This window comes from Chaetodon trifascialis, chromosome 2 (assembly GCF_039877785.1).
Source record: "Chaetodon trifascialis isolate fChaTrf1 chromosome 2, fChaTrf1.hap1, whole genome shotgun sequence".
Lineage (NCBI taxonomy): Eukaryota > Metazoa > Chordata > Actinopteri > Chaetodontiformes > Chaetodontidae > Chaetodon > Chaetodon trifascialis.
Genome location: NC_092057.1, coordinates 18,350,779 through 18,361,402, shown reverse-complemented (window position 1 = coordinate 18,361,402; position 10,624 = coordinate 18,350,779). Strand labels below are relative to the sequence as shown.

The following is a 10,624-nucleotide window of genomic DNA, read 5'->3' as shown; positions in this document are numbered from 1 at the left end:
TCATCACAGGATGAAGCTCACATTAACTATGTATTATATGTATGGCCAAGCTGATGAACCTAAAAGGGTTCTACTTTGCGCTTTTACAGAAATTTTTGAAAATCACTGTTTCACTACCAACCAGATATTTATAATTGTCTATTGCTGATTATCCCTTGTCATGGGATAGTCAGTGCAAATAACTCACTTTCCAAAATGACGCACTAATGATTGTTTCTGAATCTGTATTCATCAATATCATGCATGTGATAATGTTTCCCTGCATCAATTCATGATTTTTGTCCAGTGCAGTTCTGGCTTTTCAGCAGCATGAGCTGTCTGCCACATCTCACCATCCTGCACCTCGGAGTGTGTACATCTATTATCAATACAGTGACTGTGATGGAATGTAGCTATGTACATTTACCCATACTGTACTTAAGTACACCTTTAAGGTGTTTGTACTTTATTTACATATTTCCATTTCATGACATGTTATGGGCAACATCTAAAACGTAGGGAGAAACATTGTTCTTTTTATTCCACTACATATTTGACAGATATGGTTCATTTACAAATTAATGTTACATATGAAATATTAGATAATACAGTACAGTGTCTAGTATACGGTTGTCAAAATGCTACTTATACATTAATGAATCGGCAAAAATAACCAGATAAACTTTTTCTGTTGACACTCTAAAAATATCTTGATGATGATACTCCTGAAGTTTTACTTTTTCTGTTGACACTCTAAAAATATCTTGATGATGATACTCCTGAAGTTTTACTTGAGTAACATGTTTTAGCGGATCACCACAGAAGCATTTTTCTCCTGTAATTTCAGTTTACAGTTTGCAGATATTTTTACTGTGTGGTATAGAGTAGAGTAGAGTACTCCCTTCCCTCATTACTGTGCAGTGATCGGCAACCTGATGCCCAGCTCGCGACAGTTTTCTGTGATTTTACACAAAGCAGGTAGATGTAACGCATCTGTCACGTAATTAATCATTTAGCTTCCATAAACACGCAAACTCCTGTAAATCCGCTGAAGCCGACACCGCTGTATGACACCTGCTTGCCCAGCCTTCCCGCAGAATAAAGCTCGATGGTGATTGGCTCTCCTTGTTGCCGTTCCGAAGGGATCCCGCGGTTTGAACAGGCCATTGGTTCATGACATGTCGGTCACATGTCATTTTGCAACCTGATTGGTTCGCCCCGCCTAACGCTCAACAGAAGGGACGGGACGCCAGCCATTCTGTGTGATTCACTCGCAATGATTGATGCTGCAGTTTATACCACATCCGTGTTGAACCGTCGCCTCCGTTGCACGGCTGTCATGGTTGTTTTAGCGGATCACCACAGAAGCATTTTTCTCCTGTAATTTCAGTTTACACGCACACACAAGCATACGAGCCTCTCCGCGTGCATAGGCTCGCGACCAGCTGTGCGACACGGCACTGCCTCCCGGTTGAACGGCAGCAGGAGGATGTCACTGCCTTGGACGCTCTGTCTGTATTTTTCCTCGTTAGTCCATGAAGATTTTAATTAGCTGATAGTATACGTCTGACATTTACGACGGACTGGTGTGGCAGTGACGAAAAACGCACCGCTCTGATTATGGAAAGGGAGTCCAGGTAAGCGTTTGGGCTTTTATTGGTTTTTAGGTGTTTATTTTTTTAAATGGAATATCAGTGGTATCGCATGGAGCCTATTGACGGGCCCGAGAGCAGTTTGTACCATTTCAACGTGAAAACTAACGTAACAGCACAGGCCCACGTAGCAACATACTACTCGCTGGTCCTGGTTATTGAAACGCCGTCAACAGCAGCTGCGTCCGTCTGCTCCATTTGTCTCAATGTAAAATTCCACTGTACGGCATGCCAGCGGAGACACGGCCCATTCATTAGCCCATAAACCACATTTATTGCTAAACCATAGCATGTTGCTGTGTGTAATCTCTGTGTTGCCCTTGCTCGGCGTCCCGTCCTCATTTTTAAAGCCGTTACACAATCGTGTTGTGGTGGGAAGCCGGGACATTTGGTGCCGCGAGAGGGGATGATGTGTCATTTTGGCCACAGATGCTGATCCAGCCGAGCCCCGAGTCGACTGCAGATCTTGTAGGCCTGTTGTTCAGGCATCCTCAAGCAGCGGCAGGCCGGGATAATGAGCTGTCACGTCCAACCAACCCAGTCAATGGGATTACAGGCTCCTCAAGTATGAAACTGCAGGACAAAAGGTTGAAAGAGTCACTGTCACTGCTGTTTTCCTCTGAACACCAGTGGATTGATGAGGCTGCTACCTTGTGTCCACCTGTGTGTCTCTGTTCAGGTGATTGTTGAGCTGTCCTTAACTGTTAATCCATCTGGTTTTACTGCATCTATCCAATCAGAGGGGTTTGCAGGTAAATCCCTTTAAATGTGCTTTAAGAGGCTGTAGGACAGAAAACCTGCACTACTCTAAACACAGAGGATGGAAAAAAAAAGTGAGTTAAGCGAGTCCATGTTTTGATTCTAGGCCAGGCACATATCATTTTTACCTCCCAAGTGGACAAAAAAAGTAGGGAACTGACATGGTTTTTGGAGCTTGGTGTTGAAAAATTAAGGATACAGCTGACTAGTCACAAAATGGAAGAGCTCCCTTGGGCATTTATCTTTTTTAAGGCATGGGCAACTATTCAAGGAATTAATTATCTTACTCTGTTGATTAGTAATTACGGCGTAAATGCCCCATGACTAAGGCCATGTACCACTGAATTCATCATGAGATAGGATGAGATTACTCTCACTCATATCTGTGAAATCCACTCACTGTGCAAAAAGGCACTTTACACGTTTTCCTTTCAAGGAAACAAGTATCTGATTGACACATCCTGGTGACCTTGTTTTTATGTGCCACAGCCTCGAAACTTCTTTATCTGATCCCACGGTCACATGCGCTCACACACACACACACACACACACACACACACACACACACACACACACACACACACACACACACACACACACACAAAAGATTGCATACTACATCCCAGCTAACCTTCCTTCCTCTGCGCTCTCTGCTGTTGCTGTTGCTGCTGCCACGTTATTCATCTGTGTGATAGAGTGGTAAGCTAATAGGCTCTGGACAGCATCATCAGGATAAACAGTCTCTGAGCTGTGCATGCACTCGTGTATGTGTGTGTGTGTGTTTGGATTGGAACATGGATTTGAGTGTGTGTGTGCGCATGCATGTGTGGTTCGCCTACAGCAAGACCAGGAGGTATATTATCTTGCAGCCTTCTCCTTGTACTGTACAGCTTGCCGGCCTGCTGCTGTCCAGGTTTCTGATCGTCTGCCTCTGTGTTTGGTTGTAGAAGAGGGTCAAACAGGAGCCACATGTTCAGGTCATAACAAGGATGGACTGATTAATGTCCCTCATGCCAGAAACAAGATTAGCCTTTGATACATTTTTGCAAAGAAGGCTGAAGCTACATCTTTTTCCTGAACTTGCAGTGAGATCTAACATTCACTCCTTAGTGGCTGAATCTAACGGGAAACCCTGAGATGAATGATCAAAGATGAGCATTATGACTTTTTGATAAACTTGCAATTGTAACTGCAGCAGGCAATCGTTAGTTCATGCAGCGCTGTTTACATTGCCCGCGTTCAAGCGTCTGTTTGTCTGCAGCTCTGTTTTCCAGTGTCAAGGCGATGTTGTTTGGGCACATCAGCAACTGTAGTTCAAAAATGCAAAATTCAGTTTCAGCTTAATTTTGCACTGAAAAGCTCTCAGATGCTCTTTCTGTTCCAATGAAACTTTTCCTTGTTGTGAATCTAAGATTTATTGATTGATGATGAGGTTAATCTAGATGTTTTCCTGAGTCGTGGACGGCTGTTGACAAGGATGCAGTCTGTGAATGATGAAAAAAGATAAAGCTACAACTAACAATTGTATTCAATATTGATTAGTGCGATCAGCTGATTGTTTGGTCTGTAAAATGTCCCCCGGCCCAAGATGATGTCTTCAGATCTCTTGTTTTGTGCAACCAACAGTCCTAAAACCAAAAATATTCAATTTCCTGTCACAGAAGATAAACAAAATACACACGTTTGAGAAGTTGGAATCAGTTATCAAAACTGTTGCCTATTAGTTTTCTGTTTGATCGACTAATCAACTAAATATTTCAGCTCTAAAATACTGAACGGTGGTCAGAGAGAGGTTTCTGCTGTTTAAAAGGTTGTTTTCAGTGTCAGCTGTCCTGGCTCGTGCTGGTCTGGTTGCAGGTTGACCGGCGTGACGCCGGCCTGGCCTGCGTGCACGGCACTGCGCTTCATCTCGTTTGCTGACACATGGAAACGGGGAGCAGCTTGATGACCTGGCTGCTTCGGTTCAAGCTCACTACAGCTCTCTTCCCTCTACTCTATTGTTCTTGTGGGCTGCAGATTTGTAACTGGATCTGTGTCGCCCTGTAGATTTTACACTCACTGAATCATGATGTCATTTTCAGACTGCTCCATGTTGGATTTACGTATACCAGCATGAAATAATGATGCTCAAACACTGAGGCAGAAATATGCACAGGGCTGTCACAAATGCTGTAGAAGAACTCTGTTCAAACCCATTTTTAATCATTTGAGCTCTGCTCTGAATATTTCCCTGCTTTCTATTCATCGTCTGTTTCAATAGTAACTTGATCTGTCTCCTTGCCCAGCATTGTTTCCTAAGGCAGCAGTGGAAGAAGAACTCAGATCCTTTGCACCAGTACAACTGTGTAAAAATAATTCAATGCAAGTAAAAGGCCTGCGTTCAAAGTTTTACTTAAAAACAAGCACATAAGTATTATTGTCAAAATGTACTCAAGTGTCAAAAGTTTAAGTTCCTCAGGAAACTGGCACTTGTGATTGATATATGTCAGATTACTAGATTGCTAGTGCTGATGCTTTAATGTGTAAGTAATACTTTTTTCTACTTTATACACAGTTCAGTCAGTTTAGCTCGTTCAGTCCACAAGCGGCACAAGATGAATCTGAGAAGTCGTGAGGTGATTAATCAGAGAGGAAAGAAAAGAAAATACAAATTTTTCTCTGCTTTATTGTGATAGATAGATAGATAGATAGATAGATAGATAGATAGATAGATAGATAGATAGATAGATAGATAGATAGATAGATAGATAGATAGATAGATAGATAGATAGATCTCTTTGGGCTTCAAACAGTAACTGAAATGGAAGTATCTGAGAAGAATGTGTCTTTGGTGGAACTGTTAAAATTTCCCTCTGAAATGTTGTGCAGTAGAAGTATCAAGTGGAATAAAATGGATGTACTCAAGTTAAGTATAAATACATTCCACCACTGTCCTTTGCTGTCTATTACTAAACAGTGAGCTCAAATAGTCGTCAGATACAAACACGGCGCCTGTCTCCACAGAGCATTTCATCAGCTAAGTCAACTTATTGTTATTGCTTCAAATGAACATGAGGGAATGATTAACTGCAGGGTAAATCTGTGGGAGTATGATTAACAACACAGACGTGTCACTGAGTGCGAGACTGAGGCACTTTGAAACCTGCGTCTCGTCACACTGTGGCTGTTTACGACGCGTCCTTTGCACAATCAATTGGTGACATGATGTGTCAGCTAATGTGTCGTCAATGTGCCCGTGCTTTGGGGTAAATATTGTGGAAGTTAAAAGGTCTTAGTAGCTCAAATAGGTGGCACAAATATGTTTTCAGATGAGTTTATTCACAAAAGAGATTTGCTTTCTTCTACATTAATGCCAGAATGAATGAGGACCACAAATCATGTTTTACATCTTTTGATTTTACTGGTTTCAATTACAAACTGATCCAAACTCCTACTGTGCGGTCTGTGTGAACACCTGCCCAGATCACCTCACTAGAGGCACAGTTTGATTAGCTTTCTCATTTCCTTTGGAGGCTTGAGATAGTTATGAAATAGAAGAAAATAAGGCAAAAAATAAAAAATCTATTGAATGGATTCGTAGTGTTTGACTGTTTCCTCCTCTCACAGCCATTCCTAAGGCAAACAACAGATGTCTGTATTCAGAACGGGTGATTAAACAGCAGCTCAGCTACTGATCAGTGTTCGTGACGGTGCTGGTGGGAAAGAATGAAATGAAAAGATAATATAATGAATGCAGCGGGGAAACTAATGTCAGTCACTGCTTCAGCGTCACATTAAGCTGTGGCTATGTGCCTGCGGTAGCACCCAGTTATCCTCCATGACACGCTCATGTAATCCTGTTTTGAGATTAGAGAGCGATTAGTGGATGTTGCAGTCTGCTTTATCATGCTTTTTTTTTTGTTATAAGATATTAAATAATCTGTAAGGTTACTAATGCACTGACCATTCAGTGGTAGAAAAGAGCAAAACAGTACTTGAAAGTAATTGATGGGTTGTGGCAATGGCTATTTCTAGACAATTTCCTCTCATAGTGGCAGTCGAGGGAGCCGAATCATCTGGAGAAGGATACTAACTAAATTTAGAGCAGGAAAGCATTAGTCATGTAGAGTGAAAGTGGTTAGTAGATTTAGGGAACCGAGTCTGGAAAACATTCCGTCGTCAGTGTTGCTTCGGTTGCCCTAAATGTGTCTCCACTTTCATTCAGGCTTAATGTCACACGAGATTCATATTGGAGTGATCCCAGAAAACATTTGCTGCACAGTAGGAACCTAAGATAGCCACAAATTACACCTCAGCAATCTGTAGAGTGCAGTTAGTACATGAGGGCTGTCTGCAGAACAGGCTGTCATTATAACAATGAAGCTTGAAGGTTGATGTTTTTAGGGTTGACATTTAGTCATTCATTCCCAGTGCACAGAGACATGAACATAAACCACTGCATCAGAATTGCCATAGAAAACTCGGGTATCAGTGGTGGACGAAGAACTCATAAGTAATCGTTTACTGAAGTACAAATACCACAGTGTAGAAATAATCCATTACAAGTAAAAGCCGAAAAGTTCAAAATTTTACCTGAATGGGAGCTAAACCGACTTAACACATCTACAGGTTGTGGTGGGGGAGAATTACAGCATTTGAAATTTCCTCACGTGATGTCACTTGAGTCAGCCTCAGCTGAGGGTGAAAACCACAAGTGTGTAAAGTCTGGGCGTGTGGAGTTAGAAAGAAGTGATCTTCCCAGACATTTGTCGCCCGCTCCTCACCTCTGGCTGAAGCCGGCTGCTTGAGGCTGGTAAGACTTAAGTACAAGTACCTCCAAATGGCACTCTAATAGGTGTTCTTAGTTACTTTCCACCACAGTCAGACAGATGCTGTTAGGTCATTTAAAAGTCTGCTTTCATCAGTGTGTTTTACACATCATTGCCCCTGTGCACACAATGCGTTTAACTTGTCAATATGTGCACTGATTCCATGCATTGGCTTTAGCTAATTTAGTCATTCTGATCTCAGTTATGGCTTTCACAACAGTGAGGGGGAGACCTTTGAGCAGCAATATCAGAAGAAAAACACGTCCCTCTTTTACAATGGGACGCTTTGAGCAACGTTGAGCCCAACAGCAGTCACAAGGACAGCGAGTGCAGTAGATGAATAGTGTGGAAATGAACAGTCCACGTGTCAGTAACCAAACATGAGATCATGAGTTGGAACAACAGCGAGGCTAGCAGCTACAGATGAAGGAAGGGGTCGTCCTCAATGTCATGGCGGGAAGGCCCTGAGGCCGAGACATCACACACATAGACGGAGGGGGGAGGAAAAGAGGGAGGGGGTGGCACATCAGCGAGGCCAGAGTCTCAATGACAACTAGCTGATATCTCTCTTTTTCTTTAATAAAATGCTTGTCAGGTTTTTCCATTTTTGTATGTTCTGTGTACGCCACAGAGTGTGATAGCATGTAATATTAACATATGGCTTTGCTTAGTCTGCAGACAGGAAAATATGGTCGGATCTGCTGTTGGTGGGTGCTGTAAAGAGATCAAAGGGGGTATCTGCTTTTTTTTTTAATCCTCTGTTTTTTAATTGCCCCAGGCCAGCTCAATGTCACCAAGACCAGATGGAGACCGTGAAAAGCTCCTTTACACCGACAAAAAGTCTTTTGTAAATCAGACACATCCTGCTCTGAGGTTTGCATGCAAACCACGTATACAGTATGAGAAACATGTAGGGGCAAAGGGGACGTGGGTTCATGTTGGATAACTGGAGGTGGTGTGTGTGTATGTGTGTGTGTAGGGGGTTAGAAGAGGAAACAATAGTGCTGTCTGTTTCTGTAGACAGTGTGAGCTCAGAGAAGATGTGTCCAGGCGCAGACTTCACACAATAGCGTAGTTGTGTATGGTGATATTAGTCAAGGAGAGACTAAACATAAACAAAAACAAAACTGAGAGTCTGCCTCTCGCACGCTAACTGTGCCCATGCATGGCAACGCATGTACATACTGAGGCGGAATATAAACATGGACACACCAAGCAAGGACACACGTCAGTGCACATGCTGAACAGTAACCTTTAATGTAGCATGTGCACGCGCGCGCGCACACACACACACACACACACACACACACACACACACACACACACACACACACACACACACACACACACACACACATTTAAACAGGCTTGGAAACATAATTTTAAATGGATTATAATGTAAACCCCTCCAACCCGCCTTTATCTCTCAGTCCTCTGCAGTTTCTCCCAAGTACACAATGACGGTATGAAGGTAAGTGTTAGGGCAAGTCTGTCTAATGTCCCCAGAATTGATGGAAACCTAACATGCCTGTGTGTGTGTGTGTGTGTGTGTGTGTGTGTGTGTGTGTGTGTGTGTGTGTGTGTGTGTGTGTGTGTGTGTGTGTGTGTGTGTGTGTGTGTGTGTGTGTGTGTGTGTGTGTGAGAGAGAGAGAGAGAGAGACAGAGGGAGAGAGAGAGGGGAAAAGCTCCCACTTAAGCACCACTCTGTTGCATGACTCACACCTTTTACAGTGTGGCCACGGTGACACAGCTGAAGAGCCCTTGTCGAGCTGAAACCTCTCTGTTTTTTAATGTCACTAACAGGCTTATGCTTGAAGGTGTTTTCATGGCACTTGTGGAGTGTTTTTGAAATGCAATTCAGCAACCAGACATCAGTTTAATCTGGTGACATCCTTATTAATGAGCCCACATTCCTGTCCCACCAGAGTCTTAGGTTTCATTCGCACAAAATGCAAACTATGGCATTGTTTAAAACCTACAAGGCTGTGGGAAACAAATGTTCTTCTAGCTCTTGGTGGGAGTTCCTGTAGCGGTCAGTGGTCTGTGCAGGTAGCTAACCTTTGACGTGCTCAGGGAACATTTTGCCATAAATCTGAAGCCTCAGGATGTTTTTATTCTCCCAGCCCAAGTAGTCCCACCTCGAACAAGCTTCATAAATAAAGTGACCAATTTGTGGGCTGCTTTTATCTTATGGATTTCAAAGTTGAGATGCATGGTGAGAATGTTTTGCTCAGATTTGGCTGCTTGCTGGGAGCAATGAACAGCTACCTGAGAAGGTCTGATCTGATTTCATCTGGACTCAGTTAATACAGTAAAGTGCTATGATTTGTAAAGTTTACAAGCGTTCTTCCAGTTTGAGCAAATTTTGCTGTTTTGCGAGCAATGCAAAGATTGGTAAAATTCACATTGATATTTGCAAATTGTTACAGATTCCTGGATGAATCGTGACTCTCTGTATCACTGACAGTTGCATTTTCCTGAGTAAAAGAGGACGAACTGTGTACATTTTTCTGAAATCCAAACTCTTGTCATGAAGCAGCAGTGAGTGAGTTAAAGTATCACAGATTGGCGAGGAGGGTGAACACCAGCCTGCTCTGCATTAGGCTCTGCAGTCACTCACACTTTCTGTGTATAGAGATCAAGGTGAAAACATCCACAGGTGTCTAGTACAGCTTTGAATTTTGTAAATAAAAATAGAACTCACCTTAGTCTCACTGCTGGGATTGAGGTGAATATATGTGTCCGACAAGACAGATGCATCACTGCCTGAGGCTCACCCACGTGTCAGATGATTTTATCTCAGAAGAAGAAGCTGTCTGACTTTGTCTGTTCTCTGATTGTTGCCTTAAATTCAGCCACAAAGAGGTGGTTTAGTTTTACCGGATTAACCTGAACAAATATAAAGTATGTGGGAAAATCTGTTCTGTCATTAGCTTATGCTTAATGACTTAGCGATGAAAAGGACATTATATCAGATTTGTCTTTTGACTGAACCCTTTTACAAATCGGTCTCATTGGCTTGTTAATGGCTCTTTTGATTGCGCTGCTTTCTGTGCATGAATGTGGTCCTTGTCTCTTCCCCATATAGTGTTTTCCCTGTTCAGACTGTTATTATGCTCCTCTCTTCTCTTCTCTTCTCTTCTCTTCTCTTCTCTTCTCTTCTCTTCTCTTCTCTTCTCTTCTCTCCTGCAGGCTATTTTTCTACTCTCCTTGTTTTGTGCTGTATGTCATATGCTTCAAAAACAATTGCACAGACTGCTGCATGTTTCTCTCAACCTTCATGGTTGATTACACGACCAAAATCAATTCTTAATTGCATTGTTTTTGAGTTTTCTATTATAACAACAGTTGGATGTGGTATTTGTAGAGTATGCTGAATATGAGTACTGTATTTTCTGTCTGGGATTTCTCTCTTCTACCTCTACA

General features: G+C 42.4%; 1 protein-coding gene across 2 annotated transcripts in view; it reads left to right on the top strand.

The window, feature by feature from the left end:
- The first annotated feature begins 1,219 nt into the window (after positions 1–1,219).
- Positions 1,220–10,624, top strand: part of evi5l (ecotropic viral integration site 5 like) — a 38,060-nt gene continuing 28,655 nt past the window's right edge. The window contains exon 1 of one of the 2 annotated variants that reach the window (XM_070975212.1): positions 1,220–1,616. The gene's annotated coding sequence lies outside the window, so the exon portion shown is untranslated. The remainder of the gene's footprint in view (positions 1,617–10,624) is intronic. The other variant, XM_070975213.1, reaches the window with a different exon arrangement.